The 12898-nt window shown below is 48.3% G+C and overlaps 1 protein-coding gene across 1 annotated transcript in view; it reads right to left on the bottom strand.

Moving 5' to 3' along the window:
- Window positions 1–12898, bottom strand: part of grm2a (glutamate receptor, metabotropic 2a) — a 528341-nt gene that overhangs the window by 259005 nt on the left and 256438 nt on the right. The window lies entirely within an intron of this gene.

Here is a 12898-nt window from a genome sequence, read left to right as displayed (position 1 = left end):
AGTATCTCCATCAAACACTCCCAGTGTCTCCATCAAAAACTCCCAGTCTCTCCATCAAACACTCCCGTGTTATCATTAAACACACGCAGTGTCTCCATCAAACACTCCCAGTGTATTCATGAATCACTCCCAGTGTCTCCATCAAACACTCCCAGTGTCTCCATCAAACACTCCCAGTGTCTCCATCAGACACGCCCAGTGTCTCCATCAAACACTCCCGTGTCATCATCAAACCCACGCAGTATCTCCATCAAACACTCCCAGTGTCTCCATCATACACTCCCAGTGTCTCCATCAATCACTCCCAGTGTCTCCATCAAACACTCCCAGTTTCTCCATCAAATACTCCCAGTGTCTCCGTGAAATACTCCTAGTGTCTCCATCAAACACTCCCTGTATTTCCATTAAACACTCCCAGTGTCTCCGTGAAACACTCCCAGTATCTCCATCAAACACTCCCAGTGTCTCCATCAAACACTCCCAGTGTCTCGATCAAAAACTCACAGTGCCTCTGCCAAACACTCCCAGTGTCTCCGTCAAACACTCCCAGTGTCTCCAACAAACACTCCGTGTCGTCATCAAACACTCCCAATATTTCCATTAAAATCTCCCAGTGTCTCCATCAAACACTCCCAGTGTCTCCATCAAACACTCCCAGTGTCTCCATCAAACACTCCCAATATCTCCATCAAACACTCCCAGTGTCTCCATCAAAAACTCCCAGTGTCTCCATCAAACACTCCCGTGTTATCATTAAACACATGCAGTGTCTCCATCAAACACTCCCAGTGTCTTCATGAATCACTCCCAGTGTCTCCATCAAACACTCCCAGTGTCTCCATCAAACACTCCCCGTGTCTCCATCAAACACTCCCAGTATATCCATCAAAAACTCCCAGTGTCTCCATCAAAAACTCCCAGTGTCTCCATCAAAAACTCCCAGTGTCTCCATCAAACACTCCCAGTGTCTTCATCAAACACTCCCAGTGTCTCCATTAAACACTCCCAGTGTCATCATCAAACACACGCAGTGTCTGCATCAAAAACTCCCAGTGTCTTCATCAAAAACTCCCAGTGTCTTCGTCAAACACTCCCAGTTTCTCCATCAAACACTCTCGGTGTCACCATCAAAAACTCCCAGTGTCTCCATCAAATACACCCAGTGTCTCCATCAAGCACTCCCAGAGTCGTCATGAAACACTCGCAGTATTTCCATGAAAAACTCCCAGTGTCTCCATCAAACACTACGAGTGTCTCCATCAAAAACGCCCAGTGTCTCCAGCAAACACTCCCAGTATATCCATCGAAGACTCCCAGTGTCTCCATCAAAAACTCCCAGTGTCACCATGAAACACTCTCAGTGTCTCCATCAAACACTCCCAGTGCCTCCATCAAACACTCTCGGTGTCACCATCAAACACTCCCAGTATCACCATCAAACACTCCCAGTGTGTCCATCAAAAACTCCCAGTGGCTACATCAAACACTCCAAGTGTCTCCACCAAACACTCCCAGTATATCCATCGAACACTCCCAGTGTCTCCATCAAAAACTCCCAGTGTCACCATGAAACACTCTCAGTGTCTCCATCAAACACTCCCAGTGCCTCCATCAAACACTCTCGGTGTCACCATCAAACACTCCCAGTATCACCATCAAACACTCCCAGTGTCTCCATCAAACACTCCCGTGTCTTCATCAAACACTCCCAGTGTCTCCATCAAACACTCCCAGTGTCTCCATCAAACGCTCCCAGTGTCTTCATCAAACATTCCCAGTCCCTCCATCAGACGCTTCCAGTGTCTCCATCAATCACTCCCAGTGTCTCCATCAAACACTCCCAATGTCTCGATCAAAAACTCCCAGCGTCTCCATCGAACACTCCCAGTGTCACCATGAAACACTCCCAGTGTCTCGATCAAACACTCCCAGTGCCTCCATCAAACACTCTCGGTGTCACCATCAAACACTCCCAGTATCACCATCAAACACTCCCAGTGTGTCCATCAAAAACTCCCAGAGTCTCCATCAAACACTCCCAGTGTCTCCATCAAACACTCCCCGTGTCTCCATCAAACACTCCCAGTATCTCCATCAAAAACTCCCAGTGTCTCCATCAAAAACTCCCAGTGTCTCCATCAAAAACTCCCAGTGTCTCCATCAAACACTCCCAGTGTCTTCATCAAACACTCCCAGTGTCTCCATCAAACACTCCCAGTGTCTCGATCAAATACTCCCAGTGCCTCTGCCAAACACTCCCAGTGTCTCCGTCAAACACTCCCAGTGTCTCCACCAAACACTCCGTGTCGTCATCAAACACTCCCAATATTTCCATTAAAATCTCCCAGTGTCTCCATCAAACACTCCCAGTGTCTCCATCAAACACTCCCAGTGGCTCCATCAAACACTCCCAGTATCTCCATCAAACACTCCCAGTGTCTCCATCAAAAACTCCCAGTCTCTCCATCAAACACTCCCGTGTTATCATTAAACACACGCAGTGTCTCCATCAAACACTCCCAGTGTCTTCATGAATCACTCCCAGTGTCTCCATCAAACACTCCCAGTGTCTCCATCAAACACTCCCAGTGTCTCCATCAGACACGCCCAGTGTCTCCATCAAACACTCCCGTGTCATCATCAAACCCACGCAGTATCTCCATCAAACACTCCCAGTGTCTCCATCAAACACTCCCAGTGTCTCCATCAATCACTCCCAGTGTCTCCATCAAACACTCCGAGTTTCTCCATCAAATACTCCCAGTGTCTCCGTGAAATACTCCTAGTGTCTCCATCAAACACTCCCTGTATTTCTATTAAACACTCCCAGTGTCTCCGTGAAACACTCCCAGTATCTCCATCAAACACTCCCAGTGTCTCCATCAAACACTCCCAGTGTCTCGATCAAAAACTCACAGTGCCTCTGCCAAACACTCCCAGTGTCTCCGTCAAACACTCCCAGTGTCTCCATCAAACACTCCCAGTGTCATCATCAAACACACGCAGTGTCTGCATCAAAAACTCCCAGTGTCTTCATCAAAAACTCCCAGTGTCTTCGTCAAACACTCCCAGTTTCTCCATCAAACACTCTCGGTGTCACCATCAAAAACTCCCAGTGTCTCCATCAAATACACCCAGTGTCTCCATCAAGCACTCCCAGAGTCGTCATGAAACACTCGCAGTATTTCCATGAAAAACTCCCAGTGTCTCCATCAAACACTACGAGTGTCTCCATCAAAAACTCCCAGTGTCTCCAGCAAACACTCCCAGTATATCCATCGAAGACTCCCAGTGTCTCCATCAAAAACTCCCAGTGTCACCATGAAACACTCTCAGTGTCTCCATCAAACACTCCCAGTGCCTCCATCAAACACTCTCGGTGTCACCATCAAACACTCCCAGTATCACCATCAAACACTCCCAGTGTGTCCATCAAAAACTCCCAGTGTCTACATCAAACACTCCAAGTGTCTCCACCAAACACTCCCAGTATATCTATCGAACACTCCCAGTGTCTCCATCAAAAACTCCCAGTGTCACCATGAAACACTCTCAGTGTCTCCATCAAACACTCCCAGTGCCTCCATCAAACACTCTCGGTGTCACCATCAAACACTCCCAGTATCACCATCAAATACTCCCAGTGTGTCCATCAAAAACTCCCAGTGTCTTCATCAAGCACTCCCAGTGATTCTATCAGACGCTCCAAGTATCTCCATCAATCACTCCCAGTGTCTCCATCAAACACGCCCAGTGTCTCCATCAAATACTCCCAGTGTCTCCATCAAAAACTCCCAGTGTCACCATGAAACACTCCCAGTGTCTCGATCAAACACTCCCAGTGCCTCCATCAAACACTCTCGGTGTCACCATCAAACACTCCCACTGATTCCATCAGACGCTCCATGTATCTCCATCAATCACTCCCAGTGTCTCCATCAAACACTCCCAGTGTCTCCATCAAACACTCCCAGTGTCTCCATCAATCACTCCCAGTGTCTCCATCAAACACTCCCAGTGTCTCCATCAAACACTCCCAGTGTCTCCATCAATCACTCCCAGTGTCTCCATTAAACACTCCCAGTGTCTCCATCAATCACTCCCAGTGTCTCCATCAAACGCTCCCAGTGTCTCCATCAAACACTCCCAGTATCTCCATCAAAAACTCCCAGTGTCTCCATCAAAAACTCCCAGTGTCTCCATCAAACACTCCCAGTGTCTCCATCAATCACTCCCAGTGTCTCCATCAAACGCTCCCAGTGTCTCCATCAAACACTCCCAGTATCTCCATCAAAAACTCCCAGTGTCTCCATCAAAAACACCCAGTGTCTCCATCAAAAACTCCCAGTGTCTCCATCAAACACTCCCAGTTTCTCCATCAAACACTCTCGGTGTCACCATCAAAAACTCCCAGTGTCTCCATCAAATACACCCAGTGTCTCCATCAAACACTCCCAGAGTCGTCATGAAACACTCGCAGTATTTCCATGAAAAACTCCCAGTGTCTCCATCAAACACTCCGAGTGTCTCCATCAAACACTCCCAGTGTCTCCATCAAACACTCCCAGTATATCCATCAAACACTCCCAGTGTCTCCATCAAACACTCCCAGTATATCCATCAAACACTCCCAGTGTCTCCATCAAACACTCCCAGTGTCTTCATCAATCACTCCCAGTGTCGCCATCAAACACGCCCAGTGTCTCCATCAAACACTCCCAGTGTCTCCATCAATCACTCCCAGTGTCTCCATCAAACACTCCCAGTGTCTCCATCAAACACTCCCAGTGTCTCCATCAATCACTCCCAGTGTCTCCATCAAACACTCCCAGTGTCTCCATCAGACGCTTCCAGTGTCTCCATCAATCACTCCCAGTGTCTCCATCAAACACTCCCAGCGTCTCCATCGAACACTCCCATTGTCTCCATCAAAAACTCCCAGTGTCACCATGAAACACTACCAGTGTCTCCATCAAACACTCCCAGTGCCTCCATCAAACACTCTCGGTGTCACCATCAAACACTCCCAGTATCACCATCAAACACTCCCAGTGTGTCCATCAAAAACTCCCAGCGTCTCCATCAAACACTCCCAGTGTCTCCATCAAACACTCCCGTGTCATCATCAAACACTCCCAGTGTCTCCATCAAACACTCCCAGTGTCTCCATCAAACACTCCCGTGTCTTCATCAAACACTCGCAGTGTCTCCATCAAACAATCCCAGTGTCTCCATCAAACACTCCCAGTGTCTCCATCAAACACTCAAAGTGTCTTCATAAAGCACTCCCAGTGTTTCCATCAGACGCTCCAAGTATCTCCATCAATCATTTCGTGTCTCCATCAAACACTCCCAGTGTCTCCATCAAAAACTCCGAGTGCCTCCATCAAAAACTCGCAGTATCTCCATCAAACACTCCCAGTGTGTCCATCAAAAACTCCCAGTGTCTCCATCAAACACTCCCAGTGTCTCCATCAAACACTCCCGTGTCATCATCAAACACTCCCAGTGTCTCCATCAAACACTCTCAGTGTCTCCATCAAACACTCCGTGTCTTCATCAAACACTCCCAGTGTCTCCATCAAACACTCCCTGTGTCTCCATCAAACACTCCCAGTGTCTTCATCAAGCACTCCCAGTGATTCCATCAGACACTCCAAGTATCTCCATCAATCACTCCCAGTGTCTCCATCAAACACTCCCAGTGTCTCCATCAAAAACTCCCAGTGTCTCCATCAAAAACTACCAGTGTCTCCATCAAACACTCCCAGTGTCTTCATCAAACACTCCCAGTGCCTCCATCAAACGCTTCCGGTGTCTCCATCAAATACACCCAGTGTCTCCATCAAACACTCCGAGTGTCTCCATCAAACACTCTCAGTGTCTCCATCAAAAGCTCCCAGTGTCTCCACCAAACACTCCCAGTGTCGTCATCAAACACGCCCAATATTCCCATTAAAAACTCCCAGTGTCTCCATCAAACACTCCCAGTGTCTCCATCAAAAACTCCCAGTGCCTCCATCAAACACTCCCAGTGTCTTCATCAAACACTCCCAGTGCCTCCATCAGACGCTTCCGGTGTCTCCATCAAATACACCCAGTGTCTCCATCAAACACTCCGAGTGTCTCCATCAAACACTCCCAGTGTCTCCACCAAACACTCCCAGTGTCGTCATCAAACACTCCCAATATTTCCATTAAAAACTCCCAGTGTCTCCATCAAACACTCCCAGTGTCTCCATCAAACACTCCCAGTGTCTCCATCAAACACTCCAAGTGTCTCCATCAAACACTCCCAGTGGCTCTGCTCAACACTCCCAGTGTCTCCAGCAAACACTCCCAGTGGCTCTGCCAAACACTCCCGGTGTCATCATCAAACACTCCCAATATTTCCATTAAAAACTCCCAGTGTCTCCATCAAACACGCCCAGTGTCTCCATCAAACACGCCGAGTGTCTCGATCAAACACTCCCAGTGACTCCATCAAAAACTCCCTGTGTCTCCATCAAACACTCCCAGTGTCTCCATCAGACACTCCCAGTGTCTCCATCAAACACTCCCGTGTCATCATCAAACCCACGCAGTATCTCCATCAAACACTCCCAGTGTCTCCATCAAACACTCCCAGTGTCTCCATCAAACACTCCCAGTGTCTCCATCAATCACTCCCAGTGTCTCCATCAAACACTCCGAGTTTCTCCATCAAATACTCCCAGTGTCTCCGTGAAATACTCCTAGTGTCTCCATCAAACACTCCCTGTATTTCCATTAAACACTCCCAGTGTCTCCGTGAAACACTCCCAGTATCTCCATCAAAGACTCCCAGTGTCTCCATCAAACACTCCCAGTGTCTCGATCAAAAACTCCCAGTGCCTCTGCCAAACACTCCCAGTGTCTCCGTCAAACACTCCCAGTGTCTCCACCAAACACTCCGTGTCGTCATCAAACACTCCCAATATTTCCATTAAAATCTCCCAGTGTCTCCATCAAACACTCCCAGTGTCTCCATCAAACACTCCCAGTGTCTCCATCAAACACTCCCAGTATCTCCATCAAACACTCCCAGTGTCTCCATCAAAAACTCCCAGTGTCTCCATCAAACACTCCCGTGTTATCATTAAACACACGCAGTGTCTCCATCAATCACTCCCACTGTCTTCATGAATCACTCCCAGTGTCTCCATCAAACACTCCCAGTGTCTCCATCAAACACTCCCCGTGTCTCCATCAAACACTCCCAGTATCTCCATCAAAAACTCCCAGTGTCTCCATCAAAAACTCCCAGTGTCTCCATCAAACACTCCCAGTGTCTCCATCAAACACTCCCAGTGTCTCCATCAAACACTCCCGTGTCTTCATCAAACACTCCCAGTGTCTCCATCAAACACTCCCAGTGTCTCCATCAAACACTCCCAGTGTCTCCATCAAACACTCAAAGTGTCTTCATAAAGCGCTCCCAGTGTTTCCATCAGACGCTCCAAGTATCTCCATCAATCACTTCGTGTCTCCATCAAACACTCCCAGTGTCTCCATCAAAAACTCCGAGTGCCTCCATCAAAAACTCGCAGTATCTCCATCAAACACTCCCAGTGTGTCCATCAAAAACTCCCAGTGTCTCCATCAAACACTCCCAGTGTCTCCATCAAACACTCCCGTGTCATCATCAAACACTCCCAGTGTCTCCATCAAACACTCTCAGTGTCTCCATCAAACACTCCGTGTCTTCATCAAACACTCCCAGTGTCTCCATCAAACACTCCCTGTGTCTCCATCAAACACTCCCAGTGTCTTCATCAAGCACTCCCAGTGATTCCATCAGACACTCCAAGTATCTCCATCAATCACTCCCAGTGTCTCCATCAAACACTCCCAGTGTCTCCATCAAAAACTCCCAGTGTCTCCATCAAAAACTCCCAGTGTCTCCATCAAACACTCCCAGTGTCTTCATCAAACACTCCCAGTGCCTCCATCAGACGCTTCCGGTGTCTCCATCAAATACACCCAGTGTCTCCATCAAACACTCCGAGTGTCTCCATCAAACACTCTCAGTGTCTCCATCAAAAGCTCCCAGTGTCTCCACCAAACACTCACAGTGTCGTCATCAAACACGCCCAATATTCCCATTAAAAACTCCCAGTGTCTCCATCAAACACTCCCAGTGTCTCCATCAAAAACTCCCAGTGCCTCCATCAAACACTCCCAGTGTCTTCATCAAACACTCCCAGTGCCTCCATCAGATGCTTCCGGTGTCTCCATCAAATACACCCAGTGTCTCCATCAAACACTCCGAGTGTCTCCATCAAACACTCCCAGTGTCTCCACCAAACACTCCCAGTGTCGTCATCAAACACTCCCAATATTTCCATTAAAAATTCCCAGTGTCTCCATCAAACACTCCCAGTGTCTCCATCAAACACTCCCAGTGTCTCCATCAAACAATCCCAGTGTCTCCATCAAACACTCCCAGTGGCTCTGCCCAACACTCCCAGTGTCTCCAGCAAACACTCCCAGTGGCTCTGCCAAACACTCCCGGTGTCATCATCAAACACTCCCAATATTTCCATTAAAAACTCCCAGTGTCTCCATCAAACACGCCCAGTGTCTCCATCAAACACGCCGAGTGTCTCGATCAAACACTCCCAGTGACTCCATCAAAAACTCCCTGTGTCTCCATCAAACACTCCCAGTGTCTCCATCAGACACTCCCAGTGTCCCCATCAAACACTCCCGTGTCATCATCAAACCCACGCAGTATCTCCATCAAACACTCCCAGTGTCTCCATCAAACACTCCCAGTGTCTCCATCAAACACTCCCAGTGTCTCCATCAATCACTCCCAGTGTCTCCATCAAACACTCCGAGTTTCTCCATCAAATACTCCCAGTGTCTCCGTGAAATACTCCTAGTGTCTCCATCAAACACTCCCTGTATTTCCATTAAACACTCCCAGTGCCTCCGTGAAACACTCCCAGTATCTCCATCAAAGACTCCCAGTGTCTCCATCAAACACTCCCAGTGTCTCGATCAAAAACTCCCAGTGCCTCTGCCAAACACTCCCAGTGTCTCCACCAAACACTCCGTGTCGTCATCAAACACTCCCAATATTTCCATTAAAATCTCCCAGTGTCTCCATCAAACTCTCCCAGTATCTCCATCAAACACTCCCAGTGTCTCCATCAAAAACTCCCAGTGTCTCTATCAAACACTCCCGTGTTATCATTAAACACACGCAGTGTCTCCATCAATCACTCCCACTGTCTTCATGAATCACTCCCAGTGTCTCCATCAAACACTCCCAGTGTCTCCATCAAACACTCCCCGTGTCTCCATCAAACACTCCCAGTATCTCCATCAAAAACTCCCAGTGTCTCCATCAAAAACTCCCAGTGTCTCCATCAAAAACTCCCAGTGTCTCCGTCAAACACTCCCAGTGTCTTCATCAAACACTCCCAGTGTCTTCATCAAACACTCCCAGTGTCTCCATCAAACACTCCCAGTGTCATCATCAAACACACGCAGTGTCTGCATCAAACACTCCCAGTGTCTTCATCAAAAACTCCCAGTGTCTTCGTCAAACACTCCCAGTTTCTCCATCAAACACTCTCGGTGTCACCATCAAAAACTCCCAGTGTCTCCATCAAACACTCCCAGTGTCTTCATCAAACACTCCCAGTGTCTTCATCAAACACTCCCAGTGTCTCCATCAAACACTCCCAGTGTCATCATCAAACACACGCATTGTCTGCATCAAACACTCCCAGTGTCTTCATCAAAAACTCCCAGTGTCTTCGTCAAACACTCCCAGTTTCTCCATCAAACACTCTCGGTGTCACCATCAAAAACTCCCAGTGTCTCCATCAAATACACCCAGTGTCTCCATCAAGCACTCCCAGAGTCGTCATGAAACACTCGCAGTATTTCCATGAAAAACTCCCAGTGTCTCCATCAAACACTCCGAGTATATCCATCGAACACTCCCAGTGTCTCCATCAAAAACTCCCAGTGTCACCATGAAACACTCTCAGTGTCTCCATCAAACACTCCCAGTGCCTCCATCAAACACTCTCGGTGTCACCATCAAACACTCCCAGTATCACCATCAAACACTCCCAGTGTGTCCATCAAAAACTCCCAGTGTCTACATCAAACACTCCGAGTGTCTCCACCAAACACTCCCAGTATATCCATCGAACACTCCCAGTGTCTCCATCAAAAACTCCCAGTGTCAACATGAAACACTCTCAGTGTCTCCATCAAACACTCCCAGTGCCTCCATCAAACACTCTCGGTGTCACCATCAAACACTCCCAGTATCACCATCAAACACTCCCAGTGTGTCCATCAAAAACTCCCAGTGTCTTCATCAAGCACTCCCAGTGATTCCATCAGACGCTCCAAGTATCTCCATCAATCACTCCCAGTGTCTCCATCAAACACGCCCAGTGTCTCCATCAAATACTCCCAGTGTCTCCATCAAAAACTCCCAGTGTCACCATGAAACACTCCCAGTGTCTCGATCAAACACTCCCAGTGCCTCCATCAAACACTCTCGGTGTCACCATCAAACACTCCCAGTGATTCCATCAGACGCTCCATGTATCTCCATCAATCACTCCCAGTGTCTCCATCAAACACGCCCAGTGTCTCCATCAAACACTCCCAGTGTCTCCATCAAACACTCCCAGTGTCTCCATCAATCACTCCCAGTGTCTCCATCAAACACTCCCAGTGTCTCCATCAAACACTCCCAGTGTCTCCATCAATCACTCCCAGTGTCTCCATCAAACACTCCCAGTGTCTCCATCAAACACTCCCAGTGTCTCCATCAAACGCTCCCAGTGTCTCCATCAAACACTCCCAGTATCTCCATCAAAAACTCCCAGTGTCTCCATCAAAAACTCCCAGTGTCTCCATCAAAAACTCCCAGTGTCTCCATCAAACACTCCCAGTGTCTTCATCAAACACTCACAGTGTCTTCATCAAACACTCCCAGTGTCTCCATCAAACACGCCCAGTGTCATCATCAAACACACGCAGTGTCTGCATCAAACACTCCCAGTGTCTTCATCAAAAACTCCCAGTGTCTTCGTCAAACACTCCCAGTTTCTCCATCAAACACTCTCGGTGTCACCATCAAAAACTCCCAGTGTCTCCATCAAATACACCCAGTGTCTCCATCAAACACTCCCAGAGTCGTCATGAAACACCCGCAGTATTTCCATGAAAAACTCCCAGTGTCTCCATCAAACACTCTGAGTGTCTCCATCAAACACTCCCAGTGTCTCCATCAAACACTCTGAGTGTCTCCATCAAACACTCCCAGTGTCTCCATCAAACACTCCCAGTATATCCATCAAACACTCCCAGTGTCTCCATCAAACACTCCCAGTATATCCATCAAACACTCCCAGTGTCTCCATCAAACACTCTCGGTGTCACCTTCAAAAACTCCCAGTGTCTCCATCAAATACACCCAGTGTCTCCATCAAACACTCCCAGTGTCTTCATCTAGCACTCCCAGTGATTCCATCAGACGCTCCAAGTAGCTCCATCAATCACTCCCAGTGTCTCCATCAAACACGCCCAGTGTCTCCATCAAACACTCCCAGTGTCTCCATCAAACACTCCCAGTGTCTCCCTCAATCACTCCCAGTGTCTCCATCAAACACTCCCAGTGTCTCCATCAAAAACTCCCAGTGTCGCCATCAATCACTCCCAGTGTCTCCATCAAACACTCCCAGTGTCTCCATCAAACGCTCCCAGTGTCTTCATCAAACATTCCCAGTGCCTCCATCAGACGCTTCCAGTGTCTCCATCAATCACTCCCAGTGTCTCCATCAAACACTCCCAATGTCTCGATCAAAAACTCCCAGCGTCTCCATCGAACACTCCCATTGTCTCCATCAAAAACTCCCAGTGTCACCATGAAACACTCCCAGTGTCTCCACCAAACACTCCCCGTGCCTCCATCAAACACTCTCGGTGTCACCATCAAACACTCCCAGTATCACCATCAAACACTCCCAGTGTGTCCATCAAAAACTCCCAGTGTCTCCATCAAACACTCCCAGTATATCCATCAAACACTCCCAGTGTCTCCATCAAACACTCTCGGTGTCACCTTCAAAAACTCCCAGTGTCTCCATCAAATACACCCAGTGTCTCCATCAAACACTCCCAGTGTCTTCATCAAGCACTCCCAGTGATTCCATCAGACGCTCCAAGTAGCTCCATCAATCACTCCCAGTGTCTCCATCAAACACGCCCAGTGTCTCCATCAAACACTCCCAGTGTCTCCATCAAACACTCCCAGTGTCTCCCTCAATCACTCCCAGTGTCTCCATCAAACACTCCCAGTGTCTCCATCAAACACTCCCAGTGTCGCCATCAATCACTCCCAGTGTCTCCATCAAACACTCCCAGTGTCCCCATCAAACGCTCCCAGTGTCTTCATCAAACATTCCCAGTGCCTCCATCAGACGCTTCCAGTGTCTCCATCAATCACTCCCAGTGTCTCCATCAAACACTCCCAATGTCTCGATCAAAAACTCCCAGCGTCTCCATCGAACACTCCCATTGTCTCCATCAAAAACTCCCAGTGTCATCATGAAACACTCCCAGTGTCTCCATCAAACACTCCCCGTGCCTCCATCAAACACTCTCGGTGTCACCATCAAACACTCCCAGTATCACCATCAAACACTCCCAGTGTGTCCATCAAAAACTCCCAGCGTCTCCATCAAACACTCCCAGTGTCTCCATCAAACACTCCCGTGTCTTCATCAAACACTCCCAGTGTCTCCATCAAACACACCCAGTGTCTCCATCAAACGCTCCCAGTGTCTTCATCAAAAATTCCCAGTGCCTCCATCAGACGCTTCCAGTGTCTCCATCAATC

The sequence above is a fragment of the Scyliorhinus torazame genome, chromosome 13 (assembly GCF_047496885.1).
Source record: "Scyliorhinus torazame isolate Kashiwa2021f chromosome 13, sScyTor2.1, whole genome shotgun sequence".
In the NCBI taxonomy this organism is placed as follows: domain Eukaryota; kingdom Metazoa; phylum Chordata; class Chondrichthyes; order Carcharhiniformes; family Scyliorhinidae; genus Scyliorhinus; species Scyliorhinus torazame.
The sequence above is the reverse complement of the archived record's forward strand: the minus strand, read 5'-3'. Positions and strand labels throughout refer to the sequence as shown.